This window comes from Paroedura picta, chromosome 6, assembly GCF_049243985.1.
Source record: "Paroedura picta isolate Pp20150507F chromosome 6, Ppicta_v3.0, whole genome shotgun sequence".
Classification (NCBI taxonomy): domain Eukaryota; kingdom Metazoa; phylum Chordata; class Lepidosauria; order Squamata; family Gekkonidae; genus Paroedura; species Paroedura picta.
In genome coordinates this window covers 25,694,898-25,707,125 of record NC_135374.1, presented here as the reverse complement: position 1 = coordinate 25,707,125, position 12,228 = coordinate 25,694,898, and the positions used below count along the sequence as shown (strand labels likewise).

The window sequence follows — 12,228 nt, the reverse complement described above, 5'->3', positions numbered from 1 at the left end:
ACGGTCTTGTTCTGGTGTTTACTTCCATTTGTTTGCCTCCGTTTCTACAAATAATTTCTTCATTTGAGAAGGCATTCAGTTTAGTCTAGGCTTCTTAACGTATAGGCTTCTTGATTCTGCTGTTTAATCTCGGGGGAGGGGATCTTCTCCTCTGAATATGAATGGAATTTTCTTGGCAATTTCCTAGTCAATTAAATGTTGAATTTCGTAGTGTCACGATCACTGTTCCAAGCAGTCAGACAACTCATTTTTCATAAGACCTTAAGTAGCACCTTATAATTATAACAAGGCAATTAATTCTTGTTGGATTCCTCCTGTTCTAAGACAAAATAATCTACTGTATCTAGATATGTTGTGTCTATCACTACCTCAATTTATTTTTCCAATTGAATTTCAGGATAAGTCAGCTATTGTCAGTCAATTTCTCCTTGGTCTGCCTACCTGGTATGAATATTTGTTTTTTTTTGTTTTTTTTGCATCAAGATTCTTGCAAATGATTTGACAGCAGAATTACCAGAATTATTTTTGTTTAACAAATGTATCATTTATAATTAGTGTAAGAAATTGTACAAGCAAAAAGACAGTAACACACTATGCCACTTTATGCTATTTTTGACACATTTATCTTACTTTTTACAATATGAGAAATAAGACAAAAGGCTTGGCTTCTGCCTAGAATTTCCATAGGCACAAGGGAGTGTGTGTCTGATTTCGTCCCCAAAGCAGCCCAAAACATCACCCCACATGGTGCTCCCTGGGATTGGGAAAGGTATGATTAAAGCCATATTTTGTAGTAAACAAAAAAAGTGTGACCTAGAAAGACTAATCATAGAATCATAGAGTTGGAAGGGGCCATACAGGCCATCTGGTCCAACCCCCTGCTCAATGCAGGATCAGCCCAAAACATCCAAGAAAAGTATATATCCAACCTTTGCTTGAAGACTGCCAGTGAGGGGGAGTTCACCACCTCCTTAGGCAGCCTATTCCACTGCTGAACTACTCGGACTGTGAAATTTCCCCCCCTGATATCTAGCCTATATCGTTGTACTTTGTAGTTTAAACTCATTACTGCATGTCCTTTCCTCTGCAGCCAATGGGAACAGCATCCTGCCCTCCTCCAAATGACAACCTTTCAAATACTTAAAGAGGGCTGTCATGTCCCCTCTCAACCTCCTTTTCTCCAGGCTGAACATTCCCAAGTCCCTCAACTGATCTTCATAGGGCTTGGTCCCTTGGCCCCAGATCATCCTCGTCGCTCTCCTCTGTACCCTTTCAATTTTATCTACGTCCTTCTTGAAGTGAGGCCTCCAGAACTGCACACAGTACTCCAGGTGTGGTCTGACCAGTGCCGTATACAATGGGACTATGACATCTTGTGATTTTGATGTGATGCCCCTATTGATACAGCCCAAAATGGCATCTGCCTTTTTTTTACCACTGCATCACACTGCCTGCTCATGTTTAGTTTACAATCCACAAGTACCCCAAGGTCTCGTTCACACACAGTGTTACCTAGAAGCGTATCCCCCATCCAGTAGGCATGCTTTTCATTTTTCTGACCCAGATGCAGAACTTTACACTTATCTTTATTAAATCGCATCTTGTTCTCATTTGCCCATTTTTCCATTGTGTTCAGATCTCGTTGAACTCTGTCTCTATCTTCCGGAGTATTTGCCAGTCCTCCCAATTTGGTGTCATCTGCAAACTTGATAAGTAGTCCCTCAACCCCCTGATCTAGTCTAGATCATTAATAAATATGTTAAAAAGTACCGGACCGAGCCCTGAGGTACCCCACTACTCACCTCCCTTTTATATAACATTATATAAAATTGAAAAGACTGAGCTCTCAGAACAGTATAAGTATAGCATATTAATGCTAACAAAATTAGTCACATACAAAAAATATATATGTATTAGTTATATTTATATGGCGCCCTTCCCTGAGGCTCAGGGCAGTTTACACAGAACACAGAAACAATACAAGGAACTTAGATTTTCCACAATATATAGATAACCACAACAATAATAATTAACATTAATAACTGTAACAAAGGTAACTGTAACAGTGGAAACAGATCCAGGGGCAGAACACATTCATGTGTTCTGGGAGGGAGGGAGCAGGGGCCCTGTAGATATTGCTGGTTCCGCTTGGCCTCAACCAAATGCCTGGTCATCACTGATATTTCATAAGATTTCATATAAAGCTGCCTGCCTTATACTGGATAAGACTACTGGTCCATTAAAGTCAGTACTCAGACTGGCAACAGCTCTCCAAGGTCTCAGAAAGTCTTTCACATCACCTGTTACAGTTCTTTTTAACTGGAGATGTCAGGCATTGAGCCTGGGACATTCTGCATATGAAGCTAATGCTCTACCACCAAGTTACAACCCCTCCCTTAATTTATCTAATTACCTGGACTTCCAGAAACAACCGTGTATATCCTGAGCTAGTGTTCTGAAACTTTGCTCAGGCAGCTGGGTTGAAGCTTAATCCAACCAAGATTATGCTTGTTTGGGGAACAGACTGTCTAGTTGGTACTGATTTACCAATGCTGGATGGCAAGATCTTTAAGGGCTTTGGAGTGTTCTTAAGTCTGGAATTGTTAATGGATGGTGCTGTTTGGTATAGTGGTTAGGAGTGCGGACTTCTAATCTGGCATGCCGGGTTTGATTCTGCACTCCCCCACATGCAACCAGCTAGGTGACCTTGGGCTCGCCAGGGCACTGATAAAACTGCACTGACCTCCTTCGGGTAGAGAAAAGCGGCATATAAGAACCAACTCTTCTTCTACATAGGAGCGCCTTCTATTACGTCTCTAGCTCAAACGGTCCCCTTACTTGATGCAAGTAAGTACTAGATGCAATCAGGATGATCTATAGTGCCATGACCTCCTCATTTGTCTAATTTCATGCTGACTACTAGGGTTGGGTGCTTCAGCGGCCGAAGCGGCCATTCGCTCCCGAAGCAGCCAGCGCCGCGGCACGGAGGGGAGGCACGGGCATCAGCATGCCAACCTGAAGACGTACAAAATGCATTAGCTAGTCTAGTGTCTGCAGCTTTGAACAGTTAACTCCAGCACTGCATCAACTGCACTGATCCCTATTTGTTTCCAAGTCCAATTAAAAGTGCTGGTTATTACTCTTAAAGCCTTTACAACTTACACCACTCAGCGAACCCCATCTTCTGCACCAGCTGCAATCTTCAGATGGCCTTATCCTCATGGTAATCCTTCTCAAGATTGTTATTATTAGTCAGGCTTTTTTTGTGGTGAGTCTAGTTTTCTACAATGGTTTATGACAATGGATATTGAAGGCATCTGCACATATTTAGGAAATCATGGAAGAATTTTATTTCTGAGAGTGCTGGAGAACTGTTTTGACAGTTCTGGCTGTGTTTTTCACATGTGCATTTTTAACCTGCCTGTTTTCATTTTGTTAATGTTTTTTGTGTCCTTGCAACATGTTGCTGCACTATAAGCAGTCTTCAGCTGGAGGAGGAAGAGCTGGTTGGATACACACTTTTCTTGGATGCTTTAGGATGTTTAGGGCTGATCCTGTGTTGAGCAGGGGGTTGGACTAGATGGCCTGTATGGCCCCTTCCAACTCCATGATTCTATGATTGTATGGTTTCACTGTACCCCACTTTTTACTACCCAAAGGAGTCTTAAAGCAACTTATACTCACCCACCAATCTTCTTCCTATAACAAACACCCTGTGAGATAGACGGGGCTGAGAGAGCTCTGAGTGAACTGTGACTGGTCCAGGGTCACCTGGGGGCTGCATGTGAAGGAGTAGGGAATCAAACCCGATTCTCCAGTTTAGAAGCTGCTGATCTAAACTACTACACCAAGCTGACTATCTTCAAAGTGGGATATAAATATTTTGTAGAAACAAACTTGCTAAATATAATTATGGCGCTAAAGCTCTGATTAATCTATCATGGCTTTATTTTAGCATCAAAATATGAACACAATGGACTCGCTACAACTAAGTACCAATGTAAACAGTTTACTGTTTTGGATGTTTCCCACCTTTTAATTCTACAGCAATCTAATACTATCAATAAGATGATGCTGGACAAAACACCCACACAGCTAACAAGGTGCAGTGAGGGAGAACCTGCTGAAATGATCCCCACTTTTTTCTTGCACCTGTGCTTCATCATGAGTTAATGGATGCATCACAGATGGAAGAGGAAGAAAGGGGTAAATTCACTCTCTATATTTATTACAGGTCCTTGAATCAAAATGCAAACTGTACAGTTTCCAGTACTTCCAACATAAGCTTTGGGAAGGTCTCAGGGAATTGCTTTAGCAGAGGGAGCAAAAAACCCTGTATCTTCATGTATACTTGCATTTTGCATATTCTTAAACATAAACATATTGTATGCATTTAATGTAGCTTTCTCTACTTCACTGTAGTCTTTCAGACTGGCAATTTGCACAGAAACCAGGAGCTATCTCCATTCCCCACTTCGAAAACATAAAATATTTAGATAATGCAAATATCATTTTAAAACTTTCTCTACAGCCATTGATTAATATTGTTGCAAATACTGCAAACACCAGCAATTGGTCGCATTATAGCTCGTCTGTACAGGTGGTTCCTCATCTCAAAACATTTCCCATTGCATTGCAAATCTAAATCCTCCTTCCTAACACCACCATCACATTCATTCCTTGAAAGCTTTTTCTATCTTTCAATCCCATCTTGTGTAACAATAAGCATGTTTTAAAAAGGTTATTCTGGCTCCTCCTCAGACTTCATTAATGGTTTATCTAGTCACCTGATAATGCCTGCAGTCATCAACACATGCAGGAAATCCATCTGTGTCTCTCACCTCACTACAAAGATCCCAGACACTCAAGGTATGTCATCAGTGAAACTTGCAGCTATAATTCATTAAAGGTAGGTTGATATGTTTTGCTGGGATCTCAGAGAAATGAGATCCCTAGCAAGCACAAATAAGGCACTTTCATTTACCCTGCTTTCTCCTCTAATTCGGCTCTACAGACGATCAATGATACAAATGGTTTTCTCAGAACTCATTCATTCTTACACTAGGCGTCAATGCTTTAAGCATACTGGACAGAAAACATCTGCATCTGAACTATGCAATGTCACATACTGCTTTATAACTCCTTTGATAATGTTAAAACATTGTATCACTAGGTTGTACTCAGAAAACTTAAGTTGTGCCAGACAGCAGAAGTCAAAACAACATTCCACCATTGGACAGCATTTACAGGAAGAATAATGCAAGCATTCAAGAACTTTAAACAATAGTTGAACGTTGAATAGCAAAATAATAAAAGCCTTTCCAGAAACCAAGACTCTTGATCCTGGAGCGAATCAGAACTGGAATGCCTTTTTATTATAGCTTACATTTATTTGAACAGAAGGAAGTAATGCACTTCTTAAAAAGACAGGTGGATTTTCTAGATAGTCCTACATAGATTTTAAACACTGTTTAAGATGTATCTACCACATTACATTTGTAAGAATTTTCAGGTAGACAATATTTCATCAACTAACACTGACTAAACTATTGTAAATATTATTCATCTCAAATTCTGAACACGCTGGACTGATTTTGTCTGGCACTCACAGGCAAAGGTAATTGCCAGCACTGTGATTCAGTACACTTAGCATCCTGTAGAACGGTTTAAGAACAATATGACTCAAATTTTGAAAAGAGCATTTAGGTTTCATTGTATCACCTTTCAATAAATCTTGTAAACACTGCTCAAAGACAGCTGTTTCTGCTCAGAGCCTCCCATCCCTTTTATTTATTTAAAATGTTCTGCCCCCTTTTCCATCCAGTTAAGGATCTCAAGGTTATAAACAACTGAAACATTTTTAAAATAACAAATTAGAAACATATAGCATATTTACTTCCCTTCCATCCTCAAAACACAAAATTTGTCTTGCTCACATCTTAAATTATGGATTCTAAGTATTTAAAAAGGGAGAAAGAAAGAGTACACCAAAGAAGATTGATTTAATATGGCTTACTCCAAGTAGAATGTTTTTATGACTGCACAGTTAGAAAACTCCATGTTTCAAGTCGTCTCACCAAAGACTCTTATGTTAAACAGACATGAGATAAGAGGGAGGGTCCTCTTATGGATTAAAACTCATTAAACAGTAAGCAGGACATAGGAATAAATGGACAATTCTCACTTTGGAAGGAAGTAAGCAGTGGGGACCCACAAGGATTGGTACTGGGGCCAGTGCTATTTAACTTGTTCAGAAATGATCTAGAATTGGGATTGAACAGTCTAGACCTCAGGTTTGAGGATGGTGTTAAATCATTCAGGATTGTGAAAACCAAGGTTGACTGTGAAAAGCTCCAGAAGGATCTCCACAAATTGGGTGAATCGGCAACAATATGGCAAATTAAGTTTAATATAAGTAAGTGTAAGGTCATGCACACCAGAACAAAATATCTCACCTTTCTATATATATATGCTAATAGCATCTGAACTTGTTGAGACTTATAGGAAAACAGACTCTGGAATTGTGGATAGCTCAATGAAAGCATCAGTGTGCTGCAGCATTCAAAAAAAAGGCAAACTCTGTGCTTGGGATTATTAAGAAAGTGACAGAAAACAAAAAGGGCATATTATAACCACCCTGTATATCTCTATGGTGCAGCCTCATTTAGAATACTGTGCACAGTTCTGGTCACTCTGTCTCAAAAAGAACATTGTAGAGATGGAAAAAGTACAGAGGTGGGCAAACATGATAATTAAGGGGTTGAAAGAGCACCTTTCGTATGAGGTAAGGCTGATGAGTCTGGGTCCTTTCAACTTAGATAAGAAATGATAAGAGGTTTATAAAAATATATGCACAAGGTAGATTGGACAACAAGAACTTTTTTCCTTCTCCTAAAATACTGTAACTTGAGGGCATCCAATGACATTGATGAGTAGTAGATTCAGGACAGTCAATGGAAATACTACTTCACACAACAAATTATTAAAATTTAACTTTCACTGCCGGAGGATGTAGCAATGGCCACAAGTAGACAGCTAAAAAGGGGGAATTAGGCAGATTCATGGAGGGCAGGACTGTCAGTGATTACTAACCATGGTGACTAAAAGGAACCTCCATATTCAGAGTCAGTAAACCTGTGAATACTAGTGACAAGGGGAAGGGGCCTCTATGGCCTGTTGTTGACCCTCTGGTTGGCCACTGTGTGAGATAGGATGCTGGACTGGGGGACCATTGGTCTCATCCAGCAGGACTCTTTCTTACATTCATATAGAGACTTCGCGGTGACAATTCTAAGATGGGGAACATCAAGAAAATACAGTCAGTGAACCCCTCTATGTTTTTCTGATAGGCTAATACAGCAGTTTTATTATATCCATGTTTGTCCACATCAGGAAGCAAGAGGAAGTTACTACACTGTAGTGACTGCCAGCCAAAACAGGTGACCAAACAATTGGCTGTTACAAATCTGCCAAGTACAGTACCTGCCCATTATAAAAATTTCAAAAAGCATTTTGGAAACACATCCACTTATTAGACATGTAACCATGTTCAGTATTATAAATGTAACTGCACTTCTAAAATTCATTCACAAGTACTTGCCATCATATTTACATTTTCCTTAATTGAGATTTTACTGCCAATTGCTCATGAATACTTTAAGTATCTAAAGATGTCATCCTTCATAAGGCAACAAACACATCTAATCCACTGGTAGTTTTACAAAATATCAGAAATAACTTTTTTAAAAAAGAGCAACAGACAGCCACAACCATAATGTCAATAAAAGCATACATTAAAGTTAACGAGTAACACAAGCATGCAATATACTTCACACCACGCTTACAAGCCCCTGTAGGGGACCATTACAAAGTTAAAATCCCATGTAACTAAGAATGTCATTACAGCTTCAAATGGTAGACACAACACTCCAGGTGGTGAGCTAGGGCAGCTTAATTTTTGAGGCTTTGCAAAACCAACGATTTGCTTTTCTCCACCAACAATGGGAGGGGGAGCTTTAAGAAAAGGGGCTTATATTTACATAAAGGGTGAAATTCCAGGCATAGATCACAGAAACTCTTTCAATCTAAAGACCCAGTGAACGCTCCATCACTGAAATGCTTCAAGGCAGAAAAAAATTCAGCGTTAGAGGCCTCCTTTAGAGATTAAGCATATTTTTAATTGATGTACTTTCAATTCCCCCTAACTCGGACTTGTTTTTTTTTTCCCGGGGGGGGGGGTATGTTCAAGGAGACGATCCGCGCTCTACTCTCTCCTCCAGTGAAGGGAGACCACAGTCTCTTTCCATTCCTGGCAAGTTAAAAGTGCATTAAAAGGGAGCTGCGGGGGGAGTCCCTTTTCCTCCTGCCACCCCCCTCCCCACACACTCCGCGGGGCCCAGCCAATAGCGGCAGCAGGAGGGGGCCGAGCTGGGTCAGGGTGTCCCGGCAAGGGGGGTGCGGTGGGGGGGAATAGGCCGAGTATGGAAAGAGAGGGGCTCGCAAGCTGCGAGGCATTCTTCAGCCTGGCCAGAAAGCAGCAACTGGGGCGGGCGGGGGAAGGCAGGCAGGCAGGAAGCCCGAGCACGGGAGCGCCACATTTGAGGGCGCCTTGCCGGCTCCTCCTCCTCCTCCTCCAGCCTCGCTTCCCAGGCCGTCTAGGAAAGCGACGCCTTGCAGAAAGGGGGACCCAGGCCGGCTGAGCAATGCTGGGGGGGGGACCATTTCCCCCCCCGAGAGAGAACGCTTCAGGCAAGGTCAATCACCCGCCCCCACCCCGATCCCCGCTGCTGCTTCTCCTCCCCCCCCCCTTTAAGGAAAGGGCGGCAAGTTCAATATGAAGAGAATGGCTGCGGCGGCTGGAGAGGAGAGCGGGGGAAGGAGACGGGCTGGTCCCCCCCCCTTTTCTTCCTCCCCGCTTGCCTCAAATCACCGGGGGGGGGGAGGGAGAGAGAGAGAGAGAGAGCCGGCGCCAGAGGGGTTGCCTTCTTCCCTGCACCGCCCTCGCCTCTTACCTTCCCGTCCCTCGGCGCGGCTGCTCTGCCTTGAAGCGGGCACGGCCAGGCAGGCTGAGCGAGAGAGCCCGTCCAGCTCCGCTCTCCGGCCCCGCCGCCGCCGCCGCTCGCTCGCTCGCTCCCCGCAGCCAATCGCCGTTAGCCCCCCGCCCTCCCCTTCCGCAGACCGCCGCGTCCCCCCTCCCCTCACGTCAGCTTCAAAATGGCGCCAACTGGTCTCCTGTTCCAGCGACGGACCCCGCCACTGAGCGGCAGGGAGAGGCGAGCGGCAAAGTGAGGCAGGAGCGGCCTCTGCTGGCCGGACGCGGGTTTTTTTTAGACATGAGGGGGGAGGAGGAGGAGGAAAGCGGACCCCCCCCCTCCGGTAATAAAAAAAAACCAACCCGCGAAACAATCTCCATCAAACCTTGGGCAGCGCGAGGGAAGTTTGCCCGGGGACGAGCCGTTGGGCACGCGAGGAGGAGTCGGCGGGGCTGCTGTGCAAGGCGTTACGGGGAGGCAAAAAGAGCGAGAGAGCGCGGAGTTGCAGTTCTAGCCGCTACATGCGATCCTGGACGTGTTGGGGCGGAAGTCAGCCCACCCCACCACCACCCCGCCGCCCACTGGACAGTTGTGCGGGTTTACTCAGGAGTCGTTCCCTGCCGCGCGCACCGAGCGGTGAGCGGAGCCGGAGAGTGAGCGCGGCGCCTTTCACGCTTGGCGGAGGTGAGTGGGCACGATGGTCGGGGAAATGCGAACCCCGAGGGTGCCGCCTATTGATCCTTGCAACCATTGTGTGGGAGAAAATAGGAGCTGTGGAAGGAAGTCACTTTTCTGGCGACTCATTCGTGACCACGGTCTGCGCAAGTCGAAACAACCCGCGCGAGGTGTGTAACGGATTGTGCAGCTACCAGGACAAGGAAAGGAGGAGGCTACAATAAAACGAGGCGTTCTGTGCTCTGTTCAAATGAACACGCGGTACTCCAGGCTTGACTGAAACCAAGGGTTTTAAGAACTTGCCAGAAATTGAAACAAAGTAATCATAAACGATGCGAGAGGTGGTTGTTTCTGCCTTCCTTTGGCAAGTTGACCCGTATTGCTAATGAAAAATTAATTAGGAAACAAATTGATCAGTCATTTCATTTGGTTCCTGTCTCTCCCCCCCCTTTTTTTTTTTTTTTTTTTTGCTAACTTCCTATAAAGGTTCACTTTTCAAGACAGGTAATGCAGAGATGTTACACTGCTGTCAAAAACAATGCTTAAATTATTGAATATACTATTCATGATCAGTCTTTAAAATTAAAGCCCTTCTTCCATATGTTTTTTTAAAGTCTACAGTCATTATTTTGGTGGAACACAATGCACAGTTAATTTAGAGTCAGTCCTTGGAACCCCCAAAGTGGTGTCCTAAAAAGTCAATTTTATTTCATGGCACTTATGCCCAGAAAGTACTCTTAGGATTTTAGCTTTATTTCCATGTAAACATCAATATGATCATGTTGAAAATAATACCTAGGTTAAATTATGTGGCCAACTGAAAAATAAATGCAAGACAGTAAACAGTTTTAAATATGAAAAATAAATGCTAGAGAGTAAACATATGCATATATCCAAAAACACATTTTCTCTGGCAGCCATACAAATTGGCTTTTAATATTTTATTCATTTTTTATTTTTTATTAGGCTAATATATCGCCCCTCCTGGCCACCCATCTCAGGGTGGTTCACAATCTTTTTCTATTAGTATACATAAGGATTAAAAAAAAACCTTACAATACTATATATACATTTCTAAACTGTTACTCTTATTAATTCATTGTGCAAATATACACACCAGTAATATGTCCAAATACAGTAGCCTGCATCCTACCACTTCACTAAGCAAAGTCTGAAGACTTTCTCCAGCAAACAGGATACCTCTGAATCATTGTAGCCGTGTCCTACATAAAGAATGGCTGTCTTTACATATAAACCACTGTAGCCAAAAGGACAGTGTTTGAGTCCAGTGACATCTTTAAGACTACTGGAAGCAAACTTTGTTCTGCTACTTCAGACCAACACTTGCCAAGTTATTTCTGCCTTAAAAGGTAGTAACTGCTTAGGAATGCTCTGATGGGCCGTAGTCCTATGCAAAGTTTATCTGGGAGTAAACTTAATTGAAGACAACAAGCCTTCTGAGAAGACGTTATAATATTGTGCTATTAACTACTGCCCAGACTTGGATAGCTCAGGCTTGCTGAATCTTGCTAGATCTCAGAAGCTAAGCAGGGTCAGCTCTGGCTAGCATTTGGATGAAAAAACACCAAGGAGCACCAAAGTTGTGAGGCAGAGAGGGGCAATGGCAATCCACCTCTGAATGCCTCTCGCATTAAAAACCCTACAGGGTCACCAGAAGTCAACTGTGACTTGATGGCCGAAACAAAAATATAATTTCAACTTTCCATAGAACTGTTGGCTAAATAATGTTCACTATCCATCTTATGCTAAGGAAGGGAGAATAGTTATTTAAGATGAGAATACGCTGTGGTGTATGATACAGACTGCAAAAGTGAATTATAAGACATTATGAGCTATCAGCAGGAAACAATGGGAATGGTTCAGAATTTTGCAGATCAGTTTAAATAAATTTACCATGGAAAGGAGGAGGGAAGTGAGCAAGCATTCTGGCAGACTCCCACGGTGGGGTGCTAGAGACTTGTTTATTGGAATGTGGTCCAGCCCCAGCATTCAGCCACCTTCTTCTATACAGCATTGATAGCAGTAGCCCTGCTATCAAGCGACAACGCTGCCTCCCCTGCTAAAGCACAGGAACACATTAAGAAGAGACCCAGGGTTAGCTCTGGCCACCCTTCCTTGCTCTAGGCTGTAGGGTAACTTGCTATAGTAGCATTAAGCTATAGATTCTAGGGGGACAAATTCCAGAGGAGAAGCTATATTATCCTTGGATAGTAAATATTAGGTTTAAAAGTGAGGACTAAATAATGGAAGTTTAGGCTTGAGTAATTTTGGTGTTACAAAGGCAGGAGTCCCCCAACCTTTCGGAGCCCATGTGCATATTTGGAATTGTGACTTAGCATGGTGGGTGCAGCAACAAAATGACAGCCACAGAAGGCATAGCCAGCCACAGATTTCCACAATATAGATCCTTGCACTGGGGTGGCAGCTACTGCCAAAGCAGCATTGAAGAAATCTTCACAGCCAATCAAATCTCCAATAAATCAGAAGGCTTGCTAGGGAA

General features: G+C 43.0%; 1 protein-coding gene across 1 annotated transcript in view; it reads right to left on the bottom strand.

Annotated features, from left to right (window-relative positions):
- Positions 1-9,157, bottom strand: part of PDS5B (PDS5 cohesin associated factor B) — a 75,662-nt gene extending 66,505 nt beyond the window's left edge. Inside the window, exon 1 of the mRNA XM_077341837.1 lies at positions 9,012-9,157. The gene's annotated coding sequence lies outside the window, so the exon portion shown is untranslated. The remainder of the gene's footprint in view (positions 1-9,011) is intronic.
- Between the last annotated feature and the right edge of the window lie 3,071 nt (positions 9,158-12,228).